The following is a 23,340-nucleotide window of genomic DNA, read 5'->3' as shown; positions in this document are numbered from 1 at the left end:
AATTACATTATATTACAAACATGCGAAGACTTTTAGATGTAACTAAGGTTCCATTCAGTTGTGTTTGTGTTAATCTAAAAAGATTATTCAGATGATCCTGACTTAATCAGAGAAAGCTCTTTTTTTTTCTTTTTTTTTTTTTTTAATTTTTATTTATTTATGATAGGCACACAGTGAGAGAGAGAGAGGCTGAGACACAGGCAGAGGGAGAAGCAGGCTCCATGCACCGGGAGCCCGATGTGGGATTCGATCCTGGGTCTCCAGGATCGCGCCCTGGGCCAAAGGCAGGCGCTAAACCGTTGTGCCAAAGCTCTTAAAAGTGGAACTGGGATCCTCCTTGAGAGAGATTCTTCTGACTTTGTAGAAGTGAAGTGCTGTGTTATACAGAAGTGAGGTCAGTGAGATGTGTAGGGAGCATCTAAGAACTGAGCTTGATGCCCTAGCTAATGGACAGTAAGAAAGTGGAGATCTTGGTAGTATAATCACATGGGAAAAATGCTGTCATTAGCCTTATAAGTTTGGAACAGGACTCAGAGCTTCAGAAAGGAGTGAATGTTGGCTCACATTTTGTTTTTAGTTCTTGTGAAACACTATGCAGAGAATCCAGTTGTGCTATGTCCAATATCTGAATGACAGCATGGTGAGATATAAATGAACATTGTTTTTAAGCCCCTACATTTGAGGTAATTTGTCATTTAATAACAAAAAATTAAAACATAATATGACAAATTACAAAAATGAAGGCAGTAACATTTGCATGTCTTCCTTGTATTTATGTGACTATATTGGTATGCATGTGTATATCACTTCTCCCTCAATCTTATTATATAATACATTAATATTCTCTCTATTCAGTTGCCAGATATCAAAGGCAGAGTGAATCAGATTGGGGAGGAATAAACATTATCTAATAGGAGCTAAAGTAACACATGGATTATATAGCTTCTTTTGCGAAAGTGTTAACACATGTTTAGTTATAGAAGGTGTAATAAAGTTCTATTAGGAAGAGAAGATATTTTATATGATGTCATTTGACACTTTAAATTCCTAGTAAATGAGCCATGTCTGAACAACAAATTGAAAAATGGTAGACTATAGTGGTTATTGCTAATCAGCATACTTGGATCTGAGAACTACATTTCTCACAGTCCCCTCCCCTATAGAGGTAGAGTGCCGTAAGAGGACCTTGAGTAATGAATGGAAGGTAGAAGTGAGGAGTAGCCCCTACTATCAAAATGTTATAATGATAAAAGTTGAACAGATGCAAATTTACCCAGCTAATCCAAGCTTATCCTCTCTTCTCTGCCTTTCATCTCATTTATCTTCGCAATTGTTGTCCCTGCTGGTGAACAGCATCCCAAGAATCACTACCAACTACTTGAGTGTAGGTCACAGATGTTTTAACTTTATAGCAGTAACTATTTCTCATAGACCTCTTTTTCTGAGTTCTACTTGTCTCACTTGGGTTGTTGACATGCTTTGCTTATCATATTTTTCTTGCAAGTTGAATTGATTTCCTCTGGGCTATTCAACCTTTCTCTGATGCTATAGCATTTCTTCCACATACCCAGCAACTTCCATATTTCTTTAAGATGCCATTAAGATATCATAAAAAATCTCTTTTTTTTAATAGTAGTCATAAGAGCTCTTCTATTCTGTCTAAACCATGCCTGACAGAGTTCATCAGAACGATCTTACTTAAATATTTTCACTATTTCACAATAGAGGAAACCATGGAATTTTAAGTTAACCAGTGGCAGGAGCTCAGCAAAGGAATTTAAAGAGATAATATTTTAAATAGTACAAAGTACTGCCCTATATGATAAATACTCAAATTTATTACTCTAATCAATCAGTTAATGTTGTCCTCCCTGTTTTTGTGGTCATTTAAGGGAATAAAAGAATTGCAGTATTAGCTACAGAGAAGTATGCCAAAGGGGGAAAATTTACAACAGAGGAAATTAATACACAGACTACTGCAGAAACATTAGCCTCAAGCCAGAAGGAACTAGGAGAAACACTAACAAACCCCTACTCTTCAAAGGTTGACCACAAATATTTCATGAAAGCCTTACTACGTTTCACTTTGTATTACAGTTAATTGTAAATATCCTATAGCTTTCTAACTAAATTATCAGCTTTTATATGCCTCAAAGAAAAAATATGCCATACATCTCTTTCTACTGGCCCACTGCCATTCTCACCCCTCTAACTGACACTAGGTACCTTAGGCAGTATCTTGAACAGAACAGCTCTAGTGAACACATACTGCTTTTGTCTGGTAGCATACTTCTGTGGCTAACTATTACTCTTCTATTCTATAAATCCTGGTATTATCAATCACTCAATCCCCCCTTTCTTATTACACAGGCTTGTGTGTGTGTGTGTGTGTGTGTGTGTGTGTGTGTGTTTATAATCGCATGTATGCATATAAGTGAGTGAGAGAGAGAGTGTTCACCAAACAAACCCATTAGTTGAAAGTTTTATTTTTCAGAAAGTTTTATTTTTGGCTTTAGAAATTGAGTTAAGAAAGGGCATATGGTATAGGTTAGGCTAATCAGAATCCTTCCATGGGATTGATATATAGCAAATATAATAAAAAAGCAGTATTCTTTCCACAGGAGGATTTAGATTTGGAGCAAATGAGTCTATTATGCCTACCATGTGAAAAAGGCCTATTTGAAGAATAAAACAAATATGAAGAGAAAGAAGGAGTAACATTTCTATAATATAATTTGGAACACTTTGCCTGAAAGTACTCTACCTTCAGTTTGCACACCTATGTGAGTGAATAAATTTTGCTTATGGGTATTTATTTATATTTTCTAATTTGCATGCAAGGTCTGTTCAACATTAATAATATTACTTAGAAATGGGAAGTTACAACCAATGGATTCTAAAATACTGAACTAACTAAATGAATTTAGGTTGACAAGTTTGTAGTTATTTGTGAAACATTATATCAGAATTCAGACTATGCATCCAAAGAATTTAAATTTAGGCAGTTTGTTGAAAAATTAGTCTTGAACTTTTGACTATATCTTTTCATTCATGATAAATGTTTCAGAGAAGTTATAGTCCTCTTTTTAGACTAACCCATTCTAAAGAAGAGAATGAAACAATATGATTATGTCCCTTTTTGAAAAAAATGGTACATGTTATGCATACATCATTGCTAAAGTTTGTTATTTTTTTAAGATAATCATATTTTCACAAAACCATGAATCTGTATTTTTAAATTTATTTTTTATTGGTGTTCAATTTGTCAACATAGAGAATAACTGCCAGTGCTCATCCCATCAAGTGCCCTCCTCAGTGCCTGTCACCCAGTCAACCCCACTCCCCTGCTCTACTCCCTTTCTACCACCCCTAGTTCATTTCTGAGAATTAGGAGTCTCTCATGTTCTGTCTCCCTTTCTGATATTCCCCACTCATTTTTTCTCCTTTCCCCTTTATTCCCTTTCACTATTTTTTATATTCCCCAAATGAATGAGACCATATAATGTTTGTCCTTCTCCAATTGACTTATTTCACTCCGCATAGTACCTTCCAGTTCCATCCACGTCGAAGCAAATTGTGGGTATTTGTCGTTTCTAATGGCTGAGGAATATTCCATTGTATACATACACCACATCTTCTTTAACCATTCATCTTTCGATGGACACCGAGGCTCCTTCCACAGTTTGGCTATTGTGGACATTGCTGCTAGAAACATCAGGGTGCAGGTGTCCCAGCGTTTCACTGCATCTGTATCTTTGGGGTAAATCCCCAGCAGTGCAATGGCTGGGTCGTAGGGCAGGTCTATTTTTAGCTCTTTAAGGAACCTCCACACAGTTTTCCAGAGTGGCTGCACCAGTTCACATTCCCACCAACAGTGCAGGAGGGTTCCCCTTTCTCCACATCCTCTCCAACATTTGTGGTTTCCTGCCTTCTTAATTTTCCCCATTCTCACTGGTGTGAGGTGGTATCTCATTGTGGTTTTGATTTGTATTTCCCTGATGGCAAGTGATGCAGAGCATTTTCTCATGTGCTTGTTGGCCATGTCTATGTCTTCCTCTGTGAGATTTCTCTTCATGTCTTTTGCCCATTTCATGATTGGATTGTTTGTTTCTTTGGTGTTGAGTTTAATAAATTCTTTATAGATCTTGGATACTAGCCCTTTTTCTGATAGGTCATTTGCAAATATATTCTCCCATTCTGTAGGTTGTCTTTATTTTAGGCAAAATTCAGCATGAGGAGGGGAAACAGTAATACAACATTGAGACACAAATTGAACAAAGGAAATGCTGTTTAATTCACAAAATGCTATTTAAAATGCTATTTATTATATTATTGAACTAGGAAAAATATTAGGTCTGTCTTACTACTTTAACCTATAGCCACTTAGACATTATGCTGAGGCTTTTGGACATATACAACACACAAAGAATTATTTCAAAAGGACAGAGATCTTATCATCAGTGTCCAAATTCAAGATTTGTAATTCTACTCAAGTTCTGACTTACTTACAACCTCTGAGAAAGTGGTGGGAGGAGGGGGAAAGCTGGCCATATGCTTTTTTGTGGTTTTCAAGAGATATACTGCTAGAGGCAGCCTTGTGATTGGGTGATTATTAATATTCAGTCCTTAAAGCATCCTCCAAACCCCCTTAATAAGACATTTAGGCAGTAGACAGAAAACTCCAAATAGCTCCCTGAAGAGAAATCCACCCCTCTGCTGATCTCAGGTCAGTTCATGGAGCACCAAAGATAAGAAGACTGAACCTCAATTATACATATGAAGAAATCTTTAAAAGGACCTTCGCTACCTAGGAAAGAAATCCTTCTTGAGTCTGGCCCAAAGAATATGGTGTACAATAAAAATATTAAATACCTTTGCCCCATTAACTACTGTTCTTCTACCTTTGCATATTGAATGCAGACCACAAGTTAAATTGTTCATTTAGGCAATAGCTTATAGCATATTGAAGAGGGATCACCACGGAATTAGAAGTGTATCTTGGACTTACCTTGTTACACTTATTATCACCTTGGAATTAGGTATTTGGGGAACAATTTAGATTGTGTTGCAGAGATGGCAAGTTCTTCTTCTAGTCTACATAGGATAATTATATTATTGTAAATTGAATGTGTGGGAATAAACACATATGAGAGAGAACAACAAAGGGATGTAATGATATTCTGCATGATTGTCTCTGATTGTTAGAACTGTCTTTCTATCCATTGGAGAGAATATACTTGAAGGCTGAATTCTGTTCAAATCATGCAGATTTGATATATGGACAAAACTTCCTGATTATAGTAGTTGAGTCCCTGAATACAGCTTTACATGAAGGTAGATCCTTCCTTGGAAAACTGAGAGATAAGCCAATACATTTTACTTGCTAAAAGTATTTTCTCTCTCATAGTTAAATATGCAGTTGCATAGATAAATTGCAAAGAGTTTTCAATAGAATAGAGCAGGTGCAGATATGACCAGATACAATGACTCGGATAAGAAATCCAGTGAGAGTACTTATGATGCAGTAGGTAGATATGACCTTAGGTGGACTTTTGGGAAAGGAACAAGTGCACTTTATAAATAATCAGAAGAAATTAATATAGTCAGAAAGATAAACTATAGTGGCTGGCCTGTCCTCAGCAACATGCTCATCCTTAGGAAACTGATAGTCACTTACTGTCACCTGAGTTTCTGACACCTGCAAATGAAAATCTTGACTAATATAATATAAATATAAACAAATTTTAAGAATAGATTTCTTACTATGGAGTGTACTAAATTCTTTAAGAGCCTCTGTCACTATATTTTTGATAAATGAAATTCATTGAATTTGAATTCCATGAATTCCACGGAATTCCAAATGAAGAAGTACCAGAAGATAGTTGCCATTTTATTTTTTTTTATTTTTTTTATTTTTAAATTTATGATAGTTACAGAGAGAGAGAGAGAGGCAGAGATACAGGCAGAGGGAGAAGCAGGCTCCATGCACCGGGAGCCCGATGTGGGATTCGATCCCGGGTCTCCAGGATCGCGCCCTGGGCCAAAGGCAGGCGGCGCCAAACCGCTGCGCCACCCAGGGATCCCAATAGTTGCCATTTTAATAAGAAGCTTAAAACTGAAAATCACTCAGTGTGGAATGATGTAGGATGCAAATAGAGAGCCTAGATTAAGGATATCAGAAACAAGCTTAAAAGTACACTGGCATGGGCAGCCCCGGTGCCTAGTGGTTTAGCGCAGCCTTCGGCCCAGGGTATGATCCTGGAGACCCGGGATCAAGTCCCACGTCAGGCTCCCTGAACGGAGCCTGCTTCTCCCTCTGCCTGTGTCTCTGCATCTCTCTCTCTCTCTGTGTCTGTCATGAATAAATAAATAAAATTAACAACAACAACAAAAATCATAAGTACACTGGCATCATTTAAGAAAGGAGATTGGGAGCTAAAACAAAGGAACAATGCCTATGAGGACTTTAGCTGAAGAGAATGCTCAGGAATGCCTGGTGTCTCAGTGGTTGAGCGGCTGCCTTTGGTTCCGGGCATGATCCCGGTCCTGGGGTCCAGTCCCACATCGGGCTCACTGTGAGAAGCCTGCTTCTCCCTCTGTCTGTGTCTGTGCCTCTCTCTGTGTATATCTCATGAATAAATAATTAAAACCTTAAAAAAAAAAGTTCATCTTCTTTCAGGGATACATACAAATGTGTAGTTACAGTCATCCACAAACAGAGTTTTATTTTTGCATGCTGACCAAATATTTACCTACAGTCTTTGAGGAAATAGGATTTTTCTTGAGATTTCTTACTTGGATATATTCAGATAGATACAGAAAATTATTTAAGTTAAGGTTTAAAATAAATTATTGAGTTTAGTTTTTCAGTTTATCAGGTTTTATGTTTTGTTGTGTTTTATTACATATTAATGTATATATGTTATATTTTGTTATATGTGTATATACACATAGACATATATACCTACACATATTTATAACAAACTATAAAATATAAAGAAGGTATATAATTAGTTGTATATATATAGTATATATTTATATTTGTATAATTATATGTGTTGTATATGTCTATTTGTTACATATATAGTTGTTCACATATATATGTATATAAGTATAGCTAAAACATAATCTCATTTAAAAAATCTATAATTTTGTAGCTACTCGGCTACTTACAACCTACTACTACTGCTACTACTTAATATTAATTGAGTTCCCCCTATGTGTCAAGTAGTCCACATTATTACCCTATGTACCATAAAGTTGAATTATCTAAAAATCCTAGGAGTTGGTTACTTATATTATTCCTAGTAAGACTGAGACAGATTTTTGTTTCAGACTATATTTACCTTTGAAAAATTGAGATGGTGTCTCCCACTGGAGTAGAGGGGCAACTGTGTTTGCTGTCCAATTATAATAAATATAATTTTTCTCTCTGGGTAAAGGATGGGCAGTTTTGAGTGCAGCTTATTATAAAAGAATGAGGATGCCCATTTTTTTTTTTAAAGATCTTTAGTTATTCATGACAGACATAGCAAGAGAGAGGCAGAGACACAGGCTGAAGGAGAAGCAGGCTCCCTGCAAGAAGCCTGATGCCTGGGATCACGTCCTGGGCCAAAGGCAGATGCTCAACCGCTGAGCCCCAAAAATGAGGATTCCTAAGGCTTGCCTTTCTTTTAGTTTATACGGAAATGTACTGGATATGACACATGCATCTAGGCACACCTGTCTCAGCCATAGGTCTGGGAGGTTTGCGACCGTGAGGGAAGCATGAGAAAATGATTCTGTCATGAGGTTTGTGCTGCTCACTCTATCATTTTGTCTCTGACCAGGAAACTTATGTCTTCTTCCATCATCTGTAGACTAGAGGCAGGCTAACTTCTTAGTTTAAAGTAAGGTAAGATCCCAGATCATTTATAATTCTTGTCAATCTACATGCATAAGACCACTCAGATATAGTCAGACAGAGAAACAAGTTTTATTCTCAGAAATAACTGCCTCTGGACCCCTTTTTAAATTCAATAACTGCATTGCATTGGCCCCTATACCAACCACAGAGTGCTACTCTATAAATATACTGTTTTATTAAGGGTTAACTGCATTAATAAATAATTGTATTAAAACAATATCATTTTGTTTCTGTTTATAATTTTATCTTACAAAACAAAAGAGAAATATCAACTAAAACTTTCAGAAAATTCTTTTATTACCTTGAAGAGGATGTGAATCAAAGCCATTTTTTTTAATTTTTTAAATATTTATTTATTTATTTACCTATCTATTTATTTATTTATTTATTCATGAGAGACACATACAGAGAGAGAGAGGCAGAGACACGGGCAGAGGGAGAAGCAGGCTCCACACAGGGAGCCCAACGTGGGACTCGGTCCCAGATCTCCAGTATCACGCCTTGGGCTGAAAAGCCATTTTTTTAAAGGAATTTATTTCATAATAACATCTCAAGAATATACCTATCAATTTGATAGTTATTATTATCACATTTAAAGAGAGCCAAAAAGTTTTCAAGATGGAGGATAAGTTGGCTGATGTAGTAAAATAATGAATTTAGTAAAAAAGGAAATGGTATCCATTATGAATGAGAAACCATAAATGGAGTATTTAGAAAGATTTACCTGACTAGTGCTAGCAGGAGTCCTAGAAGAAGATTGAGAGAAAGGGATTAGAGAGAACGTTTGAATAAATGATGACAAAACTTACCACATTTGATGAAAGACAGTAATATAAACAAACAAGAAATTAAACCTCAAACAAGATGAAATCAAAGAGACCCACACTAAGAAACAGTATAGTCAAACTGTTGAAAGTCAAGCCTGAAGAGAAAACTTGAAAACAAGATAGAAGCAATTTGTCATATATACATTATATTCAAAAAATTATAAGCAGACTTCTCATTAGAAACTTTAAAGACCAGAAGACACTGGATTAATAGATTCAAAGAAGAAAAAAACAAAAACAAAAACAAAAACAAGCAAACAAACAAAAAACCCTGCCAAACAAGAATCTCATATCTGGCAAAATTTAAAGTGAAGAAGTTAAGACATTCCCAGATAAGCAAAAGTATAAGAGATTTATTACCATTAGGCTTGCCTTGCAAGAAATGCTCAAAGATGTCCTTTAGGGTGAAAGGAAAGGACTAGAAAATAACTCAAAACCATATAAAGGGCATCCCGGGGCGGCTCAGCGGTTTAGCGCTGCCTTCAGCCCAGGGTGTGATCGATCCCACATCAGACTCCCTGCATGGAGCCTGCTTCTCCCTCTGCCTGTCTTTGCCTCTCTCTCTCTGTGTCTCTCATAAATCAATTAATATAATCTTTAAAAAAAAACAAAACAAAGCACTAAATATCTCAAAAAAGGCAAAAACATGGGCAATTATTAAAGCTAGTATTATTTTAACAATGGTTTATAACTCCACTTTTGTGTGTGTGTGTGTATGTGTGTGTTATAACTCCACGTTTTGTTTTCTACATGATTTAACAGACTAATACATTAAAAAGAACAATTATCAGGCTAAAAGTTAGTATCATTATAACTTTAATTTGAACTCTACATTTTGGTTTCTACATAATTTATGAAACTAATGCATTTAAAATAATTATTAGCTTATGGTTTTGGCCACAAAATGTATAAAGATTAAATTTTGTGACAATAACTACAAGAGGTGGCCCAGAGCTGTAAAGGAGCAGACTTTTTCTATGTTAATAAATTAAAGTAGTATAAATTAAGATATCTTAACTTTAGGATGTCAATTGTATTTCTTATGGTACACACAAAGAAAATAAATATAGAATATACAAAAGGAAATAACATAGGGATTAGACACTTAACTGCAAAAATCAACTAAACACAAAATAATGCAGTGATTCAGTAAATGAGAGACCAAAAAAGCTATAAAGAATATCAAAAACAACTAGCTAAATAATAGAAGTCCCTCCTTATCAGTAATTACTTTTAAAAAATATTTTATTGATTGATTCATGAAAGACACAGAGAGAGAGGCAGAGACATAGGCAGAGGGAGAAGCAGGCTCCCTGTGGGGGACTTGTTGCAAGGACTCAATCCCAGGACCCTGGGATCATGACCTGAGCTGAAGGAAGATGCTTAACCACTAAGCCACCAAGGTGTCCCAGTAATTACTTTAAATATAAATGAATTAAGCTCTTCAAAAGACAGAGATGGGAATAATGGTTATAAACACATGCTCCAATTAGATGTTGTCTACAGGAGACTCACTCTGGATCTAAAGATGCAAATACATTGAGAGTAAAAAATGTTAAAAGGCATTCCATGCAAACAGCAATCAAAAGAGTGCAGGAGTGGTTTTGCTAATACAAGACAAAATGTATTGCAAACTTAAAGAGTTTACAGGAGACAAAAAAGAACATTACATATTAGTAAAAGTTTCACTACAGCAGGAATATATAACAACTATAAAAATTTATTCACTAATGACAAATCTTCAAAATGTATGAAGTAAGATTTGACAGAATTGAAGGGAGAAATAGACAGTTTTACAATGATAAAGACTTCAATACCTCACTCTCAAAAATGAATAGAACAACCAGACAGAGATAAGTAGGAAATACACCACCCAAACAACACAATAAGCCAACTACATCTAAGGCACTAAGGTATATAACATTATTCAACAACAAAGTGTAAACAATTTTCTCAAATTCACATGATATATTTTCAAGGAGACATATGTTAGTCCACACTTAAGTCTCAATAGATTTTAAACACACACACACACACACAAATATCATGCGAAGTATATTCTCCAATCAGAACAGGATGAAGTTAGAAAACAACAGATATAAAACTGGGAAGTTCAAAGGTTTTTGGAAATTAAACAACTGACTCAGACAACTGATGAATCAAATGAAAAATCACATGGGAAATTAGAAAATATTTAGAAATGAATGAACATAAAAATACAACATACCAAAATTTATGAAATATGGTAAAAACAATTATAAAGGGGAAATTTATACCTATTAATGCTCAGAGACATACAAATGCCAAGAAGCACATGAAAAATGCTCAAAATATTTATTTACTAGGAGAATGCAAATCAAAACCACAAGCACATCCACTAGAATGGCTGCACTAAAAAACATGAGTGTTAACAACTATTCTCAAGAATGTGGAGAAATTGGGAGGCATCTGGGTGGCTCAGTTGATTGAGTGTCTGCCTTAGGCTCAGTGCATGATCTTCAGGTCCTGGGATGGAATCCTTCATCGGGCTCCCTGCCCAGTGGGGAGTCTGCTTCTCCCTCTGCTCCTCTCCATGTTCATGCTATCTCTTGCTCACTCTATCTCAAAAAAAAAAAAAAAAAAAAAAAAAACGGAATGTGGAGAAATTGGAACTCTTATACAGTATTGATGGGAGCCACTTGTTGATGGGAAACACAAATGATGCAGCCACTTCGGAAACAGTTCAGTAGTTCTTAAAAAGGTCCTGTAACATGGAATGACCAGCACTATCATTCCCAGACACAAGTGTTGGAAACTATGACTATGTAAAACCTAATACAAGGATATTCATAGCAAATGCCTTTTTTCTTGTTTAAAAAATCTTTACCAATCATAATAGCATATAGGTATCCTTTTGTATTTTTTGAAAAGCTATACAGTTTTGCTTTGGGCCTATTTATATAGCAAATTCCCTGGAATTCATTTTTGTATGTATGGAGTTTGGTAATCATAAGATTATGCATTATTTTCTCTTTCCATATATATTTAATATTAAGTTATTTTCTCAGTTTATCTTCAATATCAAGGGTTACCCCAGTCATTTATCAAATCTTCATTTATGCTGTTTACTATATTCCCTATTCTCTCTTCTAAAAATAACACCATTATATCTTTTTATTTTAATATTTTATTTGAGAGAGTGTAAGAGAGCACAAGGAGGAGTGGCAGAGGGAGAAGCAGGGAAGTGGATGTGGGGCTATCCCAGAACCCTGGGATCATGACCTGAACTGAAGGCAGACACTTCACCGACTGGGCCACCCCTTATTTTATCTTTTTATCATCTTCAGTTTATGAAGGAGGTTTCTCTTGCATTCCTAGTTAATGAGAAATGAGAGATCTTTGTTGTGTTGACAACTATGGCAGATCTGATCCTTGAGTTCAGTCTGTACTGGGCCTCCAGAGAACATGATAGTGGTTCTGTCCCTCCTTCATCAATGTAGGTATGTATTTAACTTTACCTCTCTCTTACTCCATGAAATACATAGTGAGCTGTTTCATGCATCTAGTTCTGAGGTTAATTTTAAGCCTTCTTTGAGTAAATATTTACTGATTGGATCATGAGCTATTTTTCAAAACATAATGGAATCCAATTATATCCAATTTCCATATTTTCCTGATTAATATTTTACCTATAAGTCTACATCTCTGTGTAACCTAGCACATTTTAGGCACTCAGTGAGTATTTTGTTAAATGACTATGTGAGTTAGTGAAAGAAGCCTTAAGATTTATGTGCTTGTAGTTTAACACATAAGCTTATTCAAAATAAAGTTTATATTTCTAAATTTCTGTGTCTTAAACTATGGGACACTTATTTCATATGCATTTTGTTTTGAATGGGGTTTTAGGGAGAGATGTTTTCCTCCACAAGATGATACAGTGTCAAATGGAATTTTTCATTATGTTTGCTGTCATCTCATCTAAAAATTTGAGAATAGTATAGTAATGGATGCTATAGATTGACCTACTATGCACCTGAGCTGGTTTGGTTTTAAAAGAAGGATATGGCATATACAAACTATAGTGGAAATTTTCTTAGACTTTAAAACAAATTTTTCATGAAAATAACTAAAAATTCCATATTATGATCTTACTGACTCTCACCCTTGTAATTCCAAAATAGTGTTAATGCATATTTGTAGGCTTACTACTGGTTATAACAAAAGAAATATGTGAATGAAAATAATTTGTTTAAAAGTGTAAGAGATTTTACAAATTCATTGTGCCAAAACTGTTTGTTTCAATGATAGCAGCATTGAAACAACTGGACAACCATTTTAGATGACTATTTTCAACTAATTCACAGTATTTCAATGACAAATTCTTGTATAGCTTTTGAAGTTCATCTTATTAACATATAGTTAGAATTTAGATATCTCTTTAATTGTCTCAGAAATTTATCATCTCTTCCCATTCAAGTTGATATTGTTATAATTTGGACCCAAGTGCCACTATCACCCAAATTCACCAATAAACAAAAACAGCTGCCACTATGAGTTAAATATATTTTGTATCTTTCCAAGAGAGAATTCTGGAAAAGCACATTCAATACAAGGTCAGCAAAATACTTGTGAGGTTCACAGCTCCTGGGGGAATGAGCAGAAGGGCTGCTGCAGCTGGAACATATGCTCATCACCTTGGCATCAGGTACAATTCCTGCCATGAGGTATCTTAGGGTTGCCATTATAAAAATGCATCAGCTTCAAGTAGTCACCTTCTAGTTCTTAGATTCAAAAGGCCATGCCAGCAACTGAAGGGAGTTTGATGTCAATGGTACTGAGTTAGGTCAACTGGGAAGGTGTAATTTATGAGGGTCTTGTATCCAATGTAGACGATAAGGCACAGGTTACTTTGGCTTTATTACTTTTATTTATTAGAAGTCCCAAATCCCTTACACAAATATAGCACACACTCATTTTTATCATGCTGTTTAACTGTAAATTCCCAGAGTACGTTACCGGCTACTGCTAGTGTCTTGAATACAGATTACTCATTATATGTATTTACTTATTTTTCTGACTGCATGTTATGATAGATTCGCAATGACTACTGTGTAATTGGATTAATAATTATTAAATATAGAAGCACCTGGGTGGCTCAGTCAGTTAAGCATCTGACTCTTGATTTCAGCTCAGGTCATGATCTCAGGGTTATGAGATGGAGCCCTGCATCAGACTCCATTTTAGGCATGTAGCTTGCTTAAGATTATCCCTCTCCCTTTCCCTCCCTACATATTCAGTTGTGCACATGTGCGTTCTCTCTCTCTCCCTCTCTCTCTCTCTCTCTGTCCCTCTACTCCTCTCTGTCCCATTCTACAATAATAATACGTATTATTATATATAAATGCTATAGTAACATTTCTACCTTCATGCTTTGCAAATGTTAGCCACATGTGTAAGAGACAAAAATAAGAAAGAATCTCTCTCTTTTAATCACAAACAGTTGGCTTCAAAGAAATGGTTGTCAGATAGAGGAACATGGGTTCTTTATGTTAAATGATCCAAGCTCTCCCTCACTTGGTCACTACCTTTGTTAATGAAAGGCACTTTCCTAGTAAATTAAAAGTTTTAAATTACTGACAAGATTGATTTTCCTGTAGTGTACTAAATATCTTGGTAATTATCTATGAAGTACTCATGATATGATACAGTGCTTTTTATTTTTTATATCAAGACAATGTAGAATCTGCCCAATCAGGGCTTCAAACATATCCCAATTTTTATGTGAACAATTAGCCCAAACACAGAAAATAAACACTGGTTAACATAAATTCAATATTTGACCAATGAATGGAACAGAAACATGATTTTCACAATATTCTTGGTTGCCAAAGCATAAGAAGCCAATGTAAATTTTCTCAGAAGGTGTGTGCTGACATTAACAGTGAAGACAAAAAAATTCTTTCTACTTCTAAGTGGACAGTGCTTGCATCTTTTTCGTGAAAGTTTTCTTTGTTTTTGGTAAAACTTAGGCTTTCAGGGCAGTACAAGTAATACTTAAACAAAAATATTCAGAAAAATGTTGTTGAGATTTAGATTTTCATTTTTACCACCTGACAAAATTTGTCCCCGAAGGAGAGTCTTGGCTTGGATGTAGAAGAATGGCCTGACATCCTGAGATGTGTACCTAGCAGCTCTGAAAGCTCACGTAGTACATGCATTACCTCAGGGAGGACTAGGTAATCAGTGACACCTTGGATGTCGTGAACTGAGCACTGACATCTTCTAGCTGTAAATGGGCCAACCAGATCACTTTTCCTCAGATCTACTGCAGAAAAAAGAAAATGTGCAAGGAATTACTGTTGCCTATAAATATATTTTGGTATGATTATTTGTCCCCATTTTGACAGTATATTTATTTAAATTTTGCTCTAAATTTACCTGGATAGAAATATCTAAGATCAAAAGGACACTGTACGATTTATTACTTCAGGAGCCACTCCTTGGAAATGTCTTCTGCCAGCAGGTATGTTAATTTTGTCACAGAGATTGAACATGGAACTACAAGAGTTCCAGAGAACAGTGACTCCTTTCACATAAATACAGATGCATGGCATGTCCATGCTCAAGGATGAAGAGGATTTCATAGATTATTTTTGGACAGAAAAAAGAAAAGGCACTAGGTAAGAAGTTCAGGGCCTTCATTCTAGGAAACTTTTTTTTTTTAACATATGGACATTCTTATGGCATGTTTTCCTGTGGTGTAAGCTTTTTAACTGAATATTATGGGCGTTTTCTAGCAGAATGGGAGGGTAGTTAGGTCACTGAGTTCAACCTAACTGTATCTCAAAAAGAATATGCCATCTGTGCAAACTAAATAGAGTATAAGGTTACAAACTGGGTTATTCATCTCTTAAATCATGAGGATTTTTGTGTGTATTGAGATATGTGCATATAAAATGCAATATAATTTTTAAATGGCATATGTATTTTTACATGGTTTTACAAGATGCATTTAAATCTTAATTTGCTATACATTTAAGTATGCTATGTCACAATTGTAATGCAAGCAGCATTACTTATAATCAAACTTTCTGATCCTCAAATTGAGAATAGGTGAGGAAAAAAGAAAAATTGCTAGATAAAAAGCCCAGACTTCTGGAAGATTTAGTGTATGGCTCTGAGTTTCAATTTCCTCATCTGATTTCAGTACTGTATTAAATGTCCTTTAGGGGACTTCTCATGAAACATCCCATATTGGTTAAATAAAATGTTATCTATAAATATTTAATGTGAACCATGATATTAAGAAAAGGGTTCAATAAAGTTTGCTCTTCCACTCCTTTGTTATGTTTAGATCAAACTTTACTATGAACCTTCCTAACAACTCACATTCTAGTATGCTTTGTCAAGTTTTTCTTTCTATTGTAGATAGTGGGTTTTACATAGAATAATTTGCTCTTTCGGGGAGGGAGGAAATCTGTGTTCAGAGACTGCTTCCCTTCAGATTATTCTAAATAAATAAGTAAATAAATAAATAAAAAACAAACATATACATATATATGATATATACATGAGATAATTGTCATATATAAATATGAGAATAGGAGATAACGTATTTTTTAAGATACATATTTGCATATGATACATATGACAATATGTCACTATCTACAGAATCTTTTTTTTTTAAAGTAATTTTTATTGGTGTTCAATTTACCAACATACAGAAAAACACCCAGTGCTCATCCCGTCAAGTGTCCACCTCAGTGCCCGTCACCCATTCCCCTCCAACACCCGCCCTCCTCCCCTTCCACCACCCCTAGTTCATTTCCCAGAGTTAGGAGTTCTGTCTGTTCTGTCTCCCTTCCTGATATTTCCCAACATTTCTTTTCCCTTCCTTTATATTCCCTTTCACTATTATTCATATTCCCCAAATGAATGAGAACATACACTGTTTGTCCTTCTCCGATTGACTTATTTCACTCAGCATAATACCCTCCAGTTCCATCCACGTTGAAGCAAATGGTTGGTATTTGTCGTTTCTAATTGCTGAGTAATAGAATCTTAAAAAGAAGCTACTGGCAGTTTTAATGAGTCTATTTGGCCAATGGAAGTAAGATTTCCAGGACGCCTGGGTGGCTCAGCAGTTGAGCATCTGCCTTTGGCCCCAGGCATGATCCTTGGTTCCTGGGATCCAGTCCCACATCAGGCTCCTTGCACAGAGCCTGCCTCTTCCTCTGTCTCTGACCCTCTCTATGTGTCTCTCATAAATAAATAAATCTTTTTAAAAAAAGGAAGTAAAGTTTCCATATACAAGTTAAATTATAAATGCCATTGATGAGAACAAAATCCATTGTTCAGCATTGTTTTGTGAATGTGTAGATCTTTTAATGAAATTTGTAGAAAACCCAACCAAATTTTACAGTGTTCTCCAAGCAAGTCTTTCTTGTGGGGTTCTCAAATTTATTTTGATGTTTCATTTACATATAAGCATGTAATAGAAAAAAAAAACTAGCTTTTCAAGTTTAAGTTGTAATCCCACTGTACCTATGCTTATCATCTATATCATGATCTTATCATTAAGTATTGTAATTTCCTATTTAGTTTTTGGTCTCCTACAGTGAACTATAACCTACTTCATGGCATTCTTGCCTACATTTTACCTATCACCATTTTTCCTCCATCTGGTGCTATATTTTATAAAGGTAAATAATAAACGTTATTAGTGAATAATCAATTCTGGAGTAGCCATTTCATTTTTTGAATCGGTTTCCTCATTTGTATAATTAACATACTATTTTAAAGTAATATATTAAATGATACCAACTGTTTAGTATCAAACACATACTTTATTTTAATGTACTAATATCTGGGATGCCTCAGTGGTTCAGTCAGTTAAGCGTCTAACTTTTGATTTTGGCTCAAGTCATGATCTCAGGATCATGAGATCGAGCCCTGCATCAGTTCCATGCTCAGCACGGAGTATGCTTGAGATTTCGTCTCCCTCTTCCTCTGCCTCTCCCCTACTCATGCACACACACTCTCTCTCTCAAATAAATAAATAAAATTTAATAAATAAATAAATAAATAAATAAATAAATAAATAATAAAACAAGTTAGAAACAACAATCATTTCCCAAGTTTGATATAGCCCCATTAGGAAAAAACATGTTCCTGACAACAAATCAATCCTGTTTTCAGATGACTTCTAAATCCATCTAGTGCTAACTGCAAATAGTAGTCTCCTTGAATTCTAATTAAATAAAATAGAATATTTCATGCTTTATATGCTTATTATTTTTAATACATCTACCATAGAGGAAAGAGCAAGAAAACTTACTGAGTAGCCCTGGTGCAGTGTAATGAGACACATACAGCCTCACGGTACAAGAGGCAGATATTTAAAGGGAGATGTGTGATTTAGTGGCTTTACAGAAAATCTGATCAGTAAAAGAGTGGAGTAATGTAATCTATAGAATACAAGGCATGGACCATAGTCTTCTCATCTCACCAAGTCACCGTTGATCTTCATCTGAAAATGTTACATTATAAACAAAACATCTGTGATATCATAATTGATTTTTATTTTTATTTATTTTTTTAATTATTTTATTTTTTTAATTCTTTTTTTTTTAATCTTTTTTTAAATTTATGATAGAGAGAGGGAGAGAGAGAGAGAGAGAGACAGAGACATAGGCAGTGGGAGAAGCAGGCTCCATGCACCGGGAGCCCGATGTGGGATTTGATCCAGGGCTCCAGGATCGCTCCCTGGGCCAAAGGCAGGCACCAAACCTCTGCGCCACCCAGGGATCCCTCATAATTGATTTTTAATAGCAACATTAAAATGCTTTCCAAAAAGAAAAGAAAGAAAGAAAGAAAGAAAGAAAGAAAGAAAGAAAGAAAGAAAGAAAGAAAGAAAAAGAAAGAAGAAAAGAAAGAAAGAAAGAAAGAAGAAAGAAAGAAAGAAAGAAAGAAAGAAAGAAAGAAAGAAAGAAAGAAAGGAAGGAAGGAAGGAAGGAAGGAAAGAAATGCTTTCCAAGTGACTACCCAGAAAAAAGGAGACTATTGAGCTATTCTTTTCTCTAAGTGATTCTCTTTCACTTCCACCCAGACCCTTCAATAGAAATTGTCAAGCAAACTTTCCATGAGAATGAAATTCATTGTAATTGACGTGAAACATTAAAAGGATTAGAAGAAGAGAAAAGAAAATTTGTCCTGTGTGCTTTCTACTTAGGAAATACACAGCCACAGCAAGGTGTCAATTAATTACAGTGCAGGGAGACTTCACTAAGGAAAAGTTGTTTATTGCAAGGAATCATATAGAAATGCTGTAAATGTCAAATTACTATTGGAAGTTTGTATTATTGAATCCTGTAACATTGTTTTAGAGATTATAGAACTAAAAATGTATTTAATGTGGGCAATTTGAAAAAAATATACACCAATTTCTATAGCCTCTTTTAATGTTTAATTCTAATTTAATTAACATTTTAATGTTTCCTTTCACCATTTTTTTCTCTTAATATTTTAAGATCATTTGGGATATATCCTTCTTTATTTAACATATATTAAAAGCATTTACTTTTAATATGTTCTTCATTTATAATCTTGACAACATCCTAGATTCTTTTGGAAAGCACAAATTTAAGAGCTTCTTCTTCTCTATAAAATGGATTGTTTTGTTCATCATAACTAACTTCACATTTTTTGTCATATTCTTTCACTTCTGAAACACTCTGGATTGATTACTAACCTTCAAAATGCATTAGTAAAATTTATTAGTGATCATTCCTTTCTTTGCTGATATCAATGGTTATAACTGAGAGAAATTATTTAATTATATCTTTTGGGGGATTATTCTTTTTTTCTAATTTGGCACATATAACTATTTCTCTTTATTTTATGCTCATGTTTATACAAAAGTAAACAAATATATTTAATTAAGAGAGCATATTCATTGAGAGAATTGACTTTGACATTAGACTTCCAGAATTTGAATTCTAGCTACACTAACTACTTAGAACACTGCATGATTTTTTTATGTCACTTGAAGTAGGTTTTGTGAGTGGATGGTCAAGAAAGAATTCTTGAGATACTTATTGGTGCAAACAGGTGGTTTTATTTATTTTTTTTCAAAAGATTTGCTTATTTATTTATTTGACAGAGAGAACACAAGTGAGTGGAGTGCAGAGGCAGAGGGAGAGAATCCTCAATCAGACTCTCCACTGAGTGCACAGCCCAGTTCAAGGCTCTATCTCAGAATCTTGAGATCATGACCTGAGCCAAAATGAAATATTGGCCACATAACCAATTGAGCCATCCAGGTGCCCCAAAGGTACTTTTATTAAAACATGGGTACAGGACCTGTAGGCAGAAAGAGCTTGACTGGGATTATGAGGACCAATTGATGATATACTTTGGAGTTGGTGGAGGTAAAGACAAGGAATTTTCTAAAAGGACTTTCATATGCTAAAGAAGATTTACAGGATCTTGGAGGCCTAGCTATTATCAAGCTAAATTCGTTTTTTTCTCTAGCAAGACTAGAGGGAGTTCACTATTGGAAGTTCATGGAGGAATGCCATACTTTGCCTGCCTCAAATATTTGTCAATGGGCTGCAATTTCCAAAGAAATTAATTTTTCTTTACATTTCTTTTGACTTTGTTCTCCACATCAATTTTGAGCAAGCTACTCAAACTCCCCAGGCTTTATTTTTCTCATTTATAAAATGGGAGTAACACATGTACTCATTTCCTAGTCTTTTTGTAACACTTTAATAATATAACATGGATAAATTCTTTTAAGAGTCTATAGGATATTAATCATTCAGTAAACTTAGCTATTATTCATAGCATTAGTACTGGTATGTATGAATTCCTTAACACTCAAGTCAGATACTTTTTGTTTTTTGTATTTAAATGCACAGAACATTCAAAGCAGTGAAATCTGAGACACAGTTCTTATAATTGGATGATACTCCCCAAATAATGATATATGTGATAAGGCACAGACACAAATGTTTAATCCCATCTGATGTGGAGAACAAAGGCAAAAGGAAAAAATTAAATTTCCTTACAGTTTACAGCCCATTGACAAGTCCTTGAGATGAGCAGAGTGACCTTTCTCTAGGAACTCAACTCCCTCAATGTAAATATTTTGCTATGGGCAAAAGTCAATTTTGGCTTAACATAAATCTGACTTCTAGGATCCTTTAACACATAAGAATTGCTTTTTTGCGGGGGGATCCCTGGGTGGCTCAGTGGTTTAGCACCTGCCTTTGGTTCAGAGCGCAATCCTGGAGTCCCAGGATTGAGTCCTGCATCGGGCTCCTGGCATGGAGCCTGCTTCTCCCTCTGCCTGTGCCTGTGCCTCTCTCTCTATCTCTATGACTATCATGAATAAATAAATAAATAAATAAATAAATAAATAAATAAATAAATAAATCTTTTAAAAAAGAATAAAGAATTGCTTTTGAAAAGTTCCTTTATTTCTATTCTATCCCCGTAAGATATTTTAGCAATTATCCTCCAAGCATATGGCCCACTAATATACATCTGAAGCATCTCATGAGTAGGATTTTAGACAGTAGTAAATGACTTTTTCCTGACAACAGCTAGTCCCTCAAAGTCCTGGAAATCTTGCTTGTAAATTCCTTAGAGATTTATGCTATTCCTAAGCCCCTCCCAACTTAAAAGTATATAATCAGTCACTCTTCACAACACAGTGCCTCTCTCCACCCATGGGTCCTGTCCCATGCTTTAATAAAACCACCCTTTTTGCACCAAAGACATCTCAAGAATTCTTTCTTGACCATTCACTCCCAAAACCCAATATTTTCACATCACCATCCACCGTGTAAAAGTTGAAAAATATCTAAAGATAGCCTAGAGCAATATCCTATATTTCTAAATAAGCTAATATTTTGCTTTACTTTCAAATTTCCTTATTGACTATTTATTTACTTATTTATTTATTTATATTTTATTCATTTATTTAAGGGAGAGAAAGAGCATGAGCTGTGGGAGGGACAGAAGCAGTCTCCCCACTGAGCAGGGAGCCCAATGTGGGGCTGGATCCTATGCTCTGGGGTAAAGACCTGAGCTGAAGACAGATGTTTAACTGACTGAGACACTCAGGTGCCCCTTTAATTGACCATTTAGTCTCTGATGTGGGTTTACTATGGAAATCAGAATGTGTGGAGGTCAATTATTTTTGCCTTTGAAAATGCTAATATTATATAAATAGTGCTATATAGTTTTTTTCCTTTTTATTCCTATATTAATGTGAATATTTGTAATAGAAACAATCTATTAAACCCATGTCCCAGACACCTTGAATATTTTCCAGTTTGGACTTGAAGCATTGAAAACTTGGAGTTGAGCATTGAATACTTGGAGACCATTTGATGATTATTGTGGCAAAGCAACTGATTCATAAAAATACAAATTCAGTCTCATTGTGTTAATTCTAATGAAGGATGCATTAACAAGCAAGGATGGGTGGACAAAAGAGAAAAAGAGGAAGGGAGGAAGAGAGGAGTTTGAACATTTGGATAGATGTGCTATAGGAATTCATGATTTTCTTAAATTAGAATTAAAAATGCACCAATTAGCTATGTAAGATCAGGCAAATATTATAAATTTTTATTACTTTCTCCTCTACAAAAATAATTCCAATCATTGGAATATAGTGATTGTCATACTGGAGGTACAGGAATGCATGTAAAAAATAATAAACCATTGTAAGAATTTTTGTAATCTTAAAAATTTCAATTTTTAAAGGTTTATTTGTTTATGAGAGAGAGAGAGAGAGAGAGAGAGAGAGAGAGAAATGGGGGAGGGGCAAAGGGAGGAGGAGAGAGGCCAACTTCCCACTGAGCTGAATACAAGGTTTGATCCCACAACCCTGAGATTTCAATGGCAGCTAAAAGCAGAGGTATATGCTCAGCTGACTGTGCCACCAGGAACCTCCAAAATTTCAACTTTTAAATTGAGCATGCTTTACCTTTTTGGATGGTTTCACTAAAATAACACTATAAAAAAAGAATAAACTTTAGGGGGGCGAGTATATAAAAGAACTTTCATAATGAACAATGGAGAAAGAAGTCTTTGACTTTTAAAGAAAAAGAAATATTGGAAATGTTTATGCCAAAAGATAAATTGAAAGAACGTGACATAAGTACCAGTCAGGGCTCTGTCACCTTCAATTGCATAACCTAGATATATGATTGAATTCTTGTAATCTCCAGCTCTCTTTCTGACATATTCAGTGACTGGTCTTTTATACATCAAATATTAGTCTCTTTTTAGTATATGGTTGTCTTTACAAGTGAGAGAAATAGCTTTTCATTCACGCAACTCAGTACATTTAGAATAAACTTTTGTGTGACTCAGACACTTTTATAGGAACTATAGATAAGGATAGAAAAAAAAATAGTACCTTAAGAAAAATAACAGGAAGATACATAAACGTTTAATTATAGTAACATATTTAAATGCTAACTATGCTGCTGTGTTCAATGTGCTACCACAACAAAGCACTGATAACACTACTTGGGAGATTGCCAAAGGCGTCACGTGGGGAGAGGCATTGTGATTTGAATTTGAGTAATGAACAAAAATGATACCATTCTT

The sequence above is a fragment of the Vulpes lagopus genome, chromosome 15, assembly GCF_018345385.1.
Source record: "Vulpes lagopus strain Blue_001 chromosome 15, ASM1834538v1, whole genome shotgun sequence".
NCBI classification, from domain to species: domain Eukaryota; kingdom Metazoa; phylum Chordata; class Mammalia; order Carnivora; family Canidae; genus Vulpes; species Vulpes lagopus.
This window is presented reverse-complemented; position numbering follows the sequence as displayed.